Below are 9,238 nucleotides of genomic sequence, written 5' to 3' on the forward strand. Positions count from 1 at the left end.
CTGTTAGGTCAATTAAAGTTCAAACATAAACATGGAAGCACTTTGGTCAGACATGGAGTGACTTTAGTTCATTCAGGCCTACTACAAAAAGGCTTCATTGACACTGTGGTTTTCCACCCTCCTGAGTTACCTAGAGTCATGCTTAATGACACCAACAAGCCCACACCCAGTAAGGAAACATCTGATATTCAATCAGCCCATTTCTGAGAAGGAAGTGAAACGAAACTTCTCTTTTGTCTCTGTAAGGGGACTGTTGGCCTCTTACTAACACTCTGGGGACGTTCTGGCTGGCTGGCTCCCAGTACGAAAAGAAAGGGGAAGGGGTCGATGGGAAACCAGGACCCTGAGACTGACAGTCCCCAGGGGCAATGGGGAGAGACGAATGTTCCATGTCAGCCTGATTGACAGGGTGAGCAGGCTAATGAGGCAGGCAGATTCCGTTGTCCATGTGGGCTGGAATCTCCCTGGGTCAGGCAGACACAGTGAGGCCAGCTAAGGAGAGGGAAGGGGCCCAAGCTGAGCTGGGAGCAGAGCTGCAGCCACAAAGCCAGAGACAGGGCCTCGGAGAGCAGATCTTGTGCTGGGAGCAGGGCTGGGCCAGCCAGAGACCCAGCCCAGGGAGAGCAGATCCTGTGCTGGGAGCAGAGCTGCAGCCACAAAGCCAGAGGGGTGAGAAAAGCAGCCCAGGGCCTGGAGGCAGAACAGCAGAGAGTGGAGCTGGGGCTGGAGCAGGGTGTGGTGAGCAGCTGGGGAGAGTGAGGGGGGCTCTGGGCAGAAAAGGGTCCTGCAGGCTAGACTGGGAGGGGAATCATAACCAGACAGGGAGGTTGATACTGGGAAGAAGGGTCCCACCACCCAGAGCCTGGAGGTGTGTGGCCACCACCACAGCAAGTGTCCAACCCACAGGGTCCCTGTAGCACAGCCAGGGCCTGGGATATGTGAGGAGCAGACTGTGAACTGCCCTGAATCCCAGAGACGCTGCTTGTGATGTTCCCTGCCACAGAGCAGGGTTATATTTTTACCTTTAACCTTTCCCATTTTTTTCCTTATTTATTTGTATTGATTGCTGTTTAAATAAATTGTATTTGCTTTAAATTGTATGTAAAGATCAGTGGGTCAGAGAAGTGTCCAGCGCAGAGAGTACCCCAGAGTGGGGACACCCTAGTCCCTGCCCTAAGTGACAATGACAAAGTTGGGGGTCGAGCCTCCCAGGAATCCTGGGCCCAGCCTTTTCAGGGTTATGAGGACTCTGCCACACAGGAGAGTGGAAGGGGAGGCCTCGGGGTCAGACAGGCCTCTGGGTAAAGGGAGTGGGAGTGAGGACTCGGATCCTTTTGCTGGCCCATTTCACCGGGGTCGTGTGTAAGCCAGGAAGGTTGCCCACAATACTGGTACCATTCCCTCACTTACGTCTCTTTCCTGCACTAGAAGCCATGGCTGTTGCGAATCCAGCAAAAGCTCTCCGGGGTGAACTGACCTGTCCCATCTGTCTGGACTATTTTAAAGATCCGGTGTCTCTAGACTATGATCACAATTTCTGCGGAGCCTGCATCACTCAGTGCTGGGAGGGATTGGCTACACACTTCTCCTGCCCTCAGTGCAGAGAGATCTTTCCCCAGAGGAACCTCAGGCTGAACAGGCAGCTCAGGAATGTTGTGGAAGCAGCCAGAGAACTCGGGTTGCCCTCAGGGAGGGAACCAGAACCTGAGAGACTGTGTGAGAAACACAAGGAGCCTCTAAAACTGTTTTGCAAAGAGGACAAAATCTCCGTCTGCCTGGTGTGTGACAGATCCAAGCAGCACAGAGATCACAGCGTCATTCCTGCAGAGGAAGCTGCCGAAGAATTCAAGGTAGGAAGTCACCAACTCTTATTTTTATAACAAGAGCCTTGGGGAACTCACCTTCCCCCGGCATTAGAGTTTCCTTTAGCCCCAGACAGCCACTCAGTGAGCTCCACTGGAGAGGAACGAGGGGTTTCAGGCTTATGTAGGTTTCCCAGCAACTGGTAATCCTCCAAAGACTCATGCAGATGGAGAAGTGTGGCACTTGATAAACATCCTAAGTAAGGCTTCCACGTTGGTGGGAGGGGGAAGTGAGGAACCCCCACCCCACCCGCTCCCCATACACAAAGTTCTGGTCACTGAATGACCTCCCTTCTCTGCCCTTCCCTACTTCCACCCCTTCCCAAAGCTATAAACACCCTGTCCATGCTCCTACTCTCCCTGGGGCTGAAGGAGCAGCTGGGGCTGCCCGCTTGGCACACATCCCCTTTGCCCTTCTCCTGCAGAGCTCCTCACGCAGAGAGGAAGGGAGCCCCACCCTCATGAGACTGGTGGGGAGCACAGGAGTGGAGCTCCAGTCCTGCAAACCCCAGCTGGTCTGCCTGATATAATCAGAGATGGGATTGCAGGAAGCAGGGACTGGGTGGGAGGGGGCAACAGAGCAATGGGGCACTGTAGAAGCGTCACTGCTTCCAGAGTGTCCCCTCATGGCCTGGGGTAGCCCTACCTCATTTTCCCTCGGAGGTTCCCAGAAATAATCCACAAAAGCTTTTCTATGGCCAGCAACACCCCTGCTTTCCCAGCAGTGACTCCAAGGTCTTCTAGTCTGGAGTTTGGCCGTATCACCCTGAAGAAGATCCCAAGGCCTCCTCTGCCTTCTCCATGGGCCTCTTCCCTCTGGTTCTCCATAGGCCTCTGTTTTACCTATCACAGGGCTGGTTGGATTACGACACCCCCCTCTCTCCCGATCACCACTCCTTCATTGTCCTCGCCTGGGGAGGAGAACTGGTTTATCACAGGTGGGGTTGAGATCCCTCTCTCTTTATAGGGCCAGCCACCCTGTGACTGGCATCGTCTCTCTTCCGTATCTCCTGAGGACACAGGGAGACAGTCCCCATCTTGCAATTTTCAGTCTGGAAATTTTGGCTGTGGATTTCAGTGTGGGAACCTTGTGCCCATAAAGGTTTCCATGTTGACATCAATAACAATAAGAATTCATAACCAATAGAAGGTTCTGATTTCTACTGCAGTAGCAACTTCAGGCCCCGATGAGGGATTAGGGCCCTGTTGTGCCAGGCACTGTACAGACAAATCAGGCAAAGAGCCCACAGTGACAGTCTAATGAAGACGATATGCAGCAGGTGGATAAAGAAAGAACCGGGTCTGGGAGCAGAGGACAGTTAAAGAGGTTGTGTTTGCATACACTGGTAATCACGATAGGTCATCCAGATTTCAAAGCTGTCCATTTTCCATGGTGCAGACTTAGGTGCCTGTACTTTTCTATAGGGAAGGTTTTAGGTGCTGAGCGGCAGTAGTCACGAGGGGAAGTCCATGGCCCAATCTCCTCTCTCTCTCCTGTGGGCTTGGCAGGAATTTCAGAATCAGGGTTAGGGAGCTGAGACCTCCTTGGGTGCTATTTCCCAAATGGTGGCTTGTGACCCACCGTGAGTCATGGGAAGTTGTAGATGGGTTGTGGATTCTGAACTCCTGTGCTGCTCCATGAGGGGTTAAACTCAGATGCTGCTGGCCTGCACTAGAGGAGATCACTGTTCTAAACACCATGTGGACTCTGAGCACCTTGAGTCCTCACATAAAAGTGCTCCAGGCAACGCAGGCCCATGCCAAATACCTTGGGGATTAGACTGGGTTGCAGCAAAATTAACCCCTGGGTGGTGGTGACCGGGGTCAGGCTGAAGAACCAGCCGAACTGGTTCCATTAATCCTCACACTGCTCTCCCACTGTGCGGCATTTTGAAATCTCTAGAACTGACTGCTTCTGGGAGCTGAGCTGGGGAAGAGGCACCCAGGCAGCCCTGCCTCTGTAAGGGCCCAGGACAGAACTAGGGCAAACCCCGACTGTTCTTGACAAAAATGAACACATCTAATGTGGTTTGCCCTAGTGCCCAAGCCAAGTCTATCCACCCAGTCCAGTCCCCAGGGGTTCAGGGCTGAAATTCAGTGGAAATTGGGCTCCTTTGAGAATCCCAGACAATATTTCAAGCCCTGGAGGTTTCTGGGATTTGTATCACTTTGTTTGTTAAGCCTCCTCAAAAACAGAATATTTCACAGTGAAAGAAAACTCCAAGGATGTGACGCCAGTGTCATGTTGGTATAAATCAATGGGGGGAAAAGGTCAAACAATGAAACACTCCCAGCGTCCATTAATATGACTTCAATTCCTTGGTACCACTGATACCGTAAACCTACTGGGTTCTCCATTCATCAGTAGAGTGTTTGTGTTGGAAAAGCTCCCACCCACACTCTGACTCCTAACAATAAACATAACATCACTCAAACCAGTTTCTGTTTCTTCAGGAAAAGATTCAGGCCCATTTGAAGACGCTGAGGGAAGAGAGAGAAAAGCTCCTGGGATGTAAAGTGAGTGGAGAAAAGAGAAGCCAGGAACATCTGGTAGGTGTCCGTTGTTATTAAACTGCATTTGTAACGAGCCGGATGGAGGGGCGTTCTGAATCAGAGCAATAACGAGAGGCAGGGGCAATCTAGAGGCCCAATTATGTTTTATCTCAATCAGTTGGGGCTGGTAAAGCAGAAATCCGTTAAGTGGGGAATAATCACAAGTAAATCAAAATTAGTTGGTTTAGCAGGAATTACTACTTAGGCCTACACCATAAACCAGTGGGTTTCAACCTTTTTGCATTTGATAATTTTGAATTTGGGTACGGAGACCCCTTTGGAAATCTATTATCTGTACCGACCACAGGTTGAAACCCACTGCCATGAACTACTGTAACTATTATTCTTATCTAGTGTATATTAACTACTGTTAGCTTAATTACTCTCTTCACAGGAAACAATTTAAATTAATGAAATAACAGAATTTTGACTTAGAAAATCCAGTGCACTAAAACAAACCCTCACTGTTAAACATTCATACCTCAGTTTCACAGTTCTCAATCGTCTCTTATCTCAGAGTTTGGGGGATGTTCAATTATATCTTGAGGAATCCTCTTTGTTTACTGTTTTGAGTTCCAGCTTCAGTAGAGACATGTGTCCCAGCCCTTTCCCTATTTTCCTTCACAGAGAAGTACACAAACCAAGAGGCAGAAGATTATGTCTTAATTTCAGCAACTGCGGCAGTTCCTGGAGGAACAAGAGCCTCCTCCCCAGCAGCTGCAGGCACAAGGCATGTTCCGGAGAGGGCTGGGAATGGGGTGGAGGTGGTGAGAGTGGGTGGAAGAGGGAGGGGGTAGAAGAAGATGGAGTGAGTAAAGTTACTTTTATGCCAAAGTCTTTGCAGGGCATAACCTCTGGGTCTAGGTTATGACAAAAGGCAGTAAATAAATGAGACAAACCAACTGGAGTCTGAAGTGGGGGAGGAGGTGAGAAGGGGAAAAGTAAATCTCACCGACATTGTCTGTCCTGGGATGGTTGTAAGGCTGCAAGGATGCTGGTTCCATTGCTGGGAAATGGCTGAATGAGAGAGGAAAGAGACAGTTTCAGAACCTTTTTATATAAATATCTGAGTGTTTCTTGGTGTGTTTCTCAGTCATAATTAAAGACAGTTCTAGGAGTTGAGAGTGGAAATGCTGTTATGAATGTGAAATCCTGAAATCTCATCTCCTTTCTCCTCCAGACACTCTGCCATCTGCACTAGAGACAAAAAGAGGAGGATCCCTAGGAACATTCAGACAGAGTGAAATTGCAGCTTGAGATTCTTTAAATTAGCTACAGTCTCATGAAGACATTTTTTGATAAAGTTACCAACCAAACCAACACTGACCATGACACACAGACCCCTAAAAACAACACACTGAACAGTGAGGCGCTCCCATGCTGAAGTCACACAAATACTCCTGACACCAACCTTAGTGCTGAGTTCATGCCCATGCTGCTGAACAGAAAAGCTTTCTGTGAGCAGCATGTGAACAGAGCTCTCTGTCCTCAGGGCTGACACATCCCTCTGGTTTACCCTAGTGGAGAGGTCTCCCCATCGCTCTTCTCCAACATCCTGCCTTTCCTGTGGGCAGGGCTGGGCTCTCCCATTGGAGCTGCTCCCTGCTTCCTTGATTGGGGAGATGCTCTTTCTGTGATGTTGGCAGCTCCTCCCCTCTCTCTGGGCTGGGGATGGGGCTCCCCCACCCAATGCCACCTCCTACTCTCTGCTCTTAAGCAGCTCTTCCCCAAAGTTGCACCTTCCTCTCTGTTCCCTGACCCGGGAGTGGAGGCTACCCCACCCAATCCATTTCCTACTCTCTTTTCTTAACTGGCTCTTCCTTCTCTGGCTGGGGAGTGGAGGCTGCATTTAAGGGAGGGAGCTTAGCTCCAGGGTTCAAAGCTGGTACCTGCCTCCTCTGCTCCCTCCTCACTAAAACCTTCCTTGCTGTGTCGCTGATGCTGGGAATGGAGCAGCCCCAGGAGAGGGAGCAGAGAGCTGAAGCGTCAGCAAGCAAATGAAAAATGAATGAAGTGGGTCCTATTACACAGACTGAAGAACTGCAGTGATGTCCCTGCTCAGTCTCAGGTGCCCAGGACAGAGGCAGCTCCCTGGGATCCAGGCCTGTCCCAGCCAGGACGGGGCTGCTGGGGAGTGTGAGAAATGGCTCCAGCCTCCCCCAGGGCAGAGCTCTGCCCCAATGGTCTGATTCTCTCTCCCCAGTGAATGTGACTCTGGATCCAGACACGGCTCATCCCAACCTCGTCCTGTCTGAGGATCAGAAAAGTGTGAGATGGGGAGACACACGGCAGCGACTACCCAAGAACCCTGAGAGATATGATACTTGGCCCTGTGTGCTGGGCTCTGAGGGATTCACCTCGGGGAGACATTGCTGGGAGGTGGAGGTGGGGGCTGGGGGATACTGGGCTGTGGGGGTGGCCAGAGAGTCTGTGAGGAGGAAGGGATGTACCAGCCTTAGCCCAGAGGGGGGGATCTGGGCTGTGGAGCGGTTGGGGGGGGGTCAGTTCCAGGCTCTCACCTCCCCTGCGCCCTCCCTGCCCCTGAGCCAGGCCCCCAGCAGGATCCGGGTTTGTCTGGACTGTGACCGGGGGCAGGTGACATTTATCGATGCTGGTGACGAGGCCCCGATCTTCACTTTCCCGCCAGGCTCCGTCCCTGGGGAGAGAATCCAACCCTGGCTCTGGGTGGGGTGGGGATCCCGGCTCAGCCTGTGTCCCTGAAGGGGTGGGGTGGGGGGAATATCCCACGGGGGAACCAGAAATCAGCCTTTCTAGCCTCACACACCCCAGTCTCTATGACTCAGCTCCTGGCTCCTCATGTCTATGACCTGTGGAAGCCCCTCCCCTTCCCTGCAGCTCCAGGGATGGAAGGGAGAGGGGGAAAAACCCGTGGGGCTGCAGGAGGGGCAGAGGGGCCCTGAGGGGCAGAGGTGGGGGTGGCAGGGACACAGCGTGAATCAATCAATCAGGGTTTGGGGGGTTGGGGAGAAGCAGCAGCAGGGAGCGGTTTGTACAGATCTGTGGGATTAGATCTCACTGGGGTCTCCCAGCCAGAGCTCCTGCCGCAGGGCAGGTTTAACCAGAGGGAATTAGAAGAAGCCAGAAGAAAAACGTAAATTTAAATAAAACAAGAATAAAGGGAGAGAGTCTGTGAGAAATGGTGGAGAACAGAAATGAGAAGAGTGACAGGAAAATATCCCTGACAGGGGAACCAAGAGCAGCAGGGGACAGCAAGAGGGTGTCAGGGATCTCTTATCCCGGACGGCTCAGGTTTAGTTGTCCGACCGCAAAGAGACAGGCAACAACCAGCAAGGATCGAGAGGAACAAAGAACAACTGTTATGTCCTGATAACTTCATGGTTAGTACAAAAAAAAATACATGTTACTTCAAAAAGTGTCTGCAAACATTTTTCCCAGCCTCTACAAGCATTCTCTTATTTAGCAAGGTCACACAGCTGGCCTGTCTACCGCAGCCAGTAAATTTTGCAGTAGGCCTTGATCGGTTGCTAAGCTGAACTGGGTTGCTAAGCAGAACTAGGCCAAAACCACACTCATCAAGTCCCCCCTTTGTTCCTAGAGGACCCACTAAGGGGACTCAAGGAACACAACTTACATTACATGATAAGGTTGCCTGACCTTAGGGGCTGTTCTGCAGAGTTGAGCAATTACACAGCACCCACATTTTATAATTATATAAAGCAGTAGTAACCCACACATAAAAATAACAGTGCTTTTAAGCAAGTTATGCAGCCATCCACCTACATCAGGCAACCAGCTAAATAAATCACTCCACCAGGAGCTCCAGCCTGGGCGCTCCTCTCCATGATCCCTTGCAATTTTTTCAAGATGTTTTGCCCTCTCCCATGTGGCGTTATAAACATCATGAATATACATGTGTAACCCTTCTGCTCCTCTGAGTTGGCAGCAACAAGGGTCGGGTTCAGTATCCAGGGGTTCCATTTCAATAACACAATGCAAAACCGGCTCGAGCCCCCACCCAGTGACCTGGGACAATTACATACCACCACCCTGGGCGCCTCTAGGAGGCAATACTTCCCCTCTCGCAAGCACAGAGTCTGAGTGTAGCAAAATCCTTTTAATAAAGGAGGGAAACAATGTGGCATCATATTGGGGAAACGCCACAAATAGGATTCATAGTGTAAACCATGAGCAAAAGACCCACCAAGTAAGTTTTGGCAATGTCCTTTTCCCCTTAGGGTCTTAAGTCCAATCACCCCACAGTCCAACAACCCAAAAGTCTCTGTCCCTGGTCAGCACCGCCCCAGAGTTCAAAAGTTTATCTGCAGAGTTTTACCCCCCTAGCCTGGGTGGAAATGGGGTGGGCCCACAGGGACTTAGGGGCACCCTATGTGGGCCAGGGCCAACTGCCCCGCCTCTCCATGGAGTTCTGCTGCAGCCTTCACCACGATTGGCTCCACACCACTCACTGTGTGCCACTCCTCCAGCTGACCCATGAGCCGCTCCAGCCGTCCCCGCAAACCACTCCACTCCGCTCCGCTCACTGTTCCGTGGGCTGTTCCAACTGTGCTGCAACTGCTCTGCTCTGCCAGCCGCTTAGTGATGGATCTTCAGGCTCCCCCACTAGTTAACACAGCACTCAGTGATCTCAGCTCAGTAAGTTTAGCTCTTTTAGTGATTTCAGCTTGTAGTAGGGGAGCCCTGGTGCTGGTGCACCATTGGCCCAAAGTGAATTCAGCTCAGCAGCCTCTAGATGGACTCCTAATGGAATCAAAATTAGCTCTGCTCTTTAACAGCGGAGAGTGACAGAGGTGCAATTGGTGGTCCAGGCCCTCAAAGGGGGG

At 51.3% G+C, this 9,238-nt stretch overlaps 1 pseudogene; it reads left to right on the plus strand.

Annotated features, from left to right (window-relative positions):
• The first annotated feature begins 711 nt into the window (after window positions 1–711).
• LOC120393829 lies at window positions 712–7,136 on the plus strand (annotated as a pseudogene).
• Window positions 7,137–9,238: the final 2,102 nt, after the last annotated feature.

The sequence above is a fragment of the Mauremys reevesii genome, unplaced genomic scaffold (genome assembly GCF_016161935.1).
Source record: "Mauremys reevesii isolate NIE-2019 unplaced genomic scaffold, ASM1616193v1 Contig34, whole genome shotgun sequence".
Classification (NCBI taxonomy): domain Eukaryota; kingdom Metazoa; phylum Chordata; order Testudines; family Geoemydidae; genus Mauremys; species Mauremys reevesii.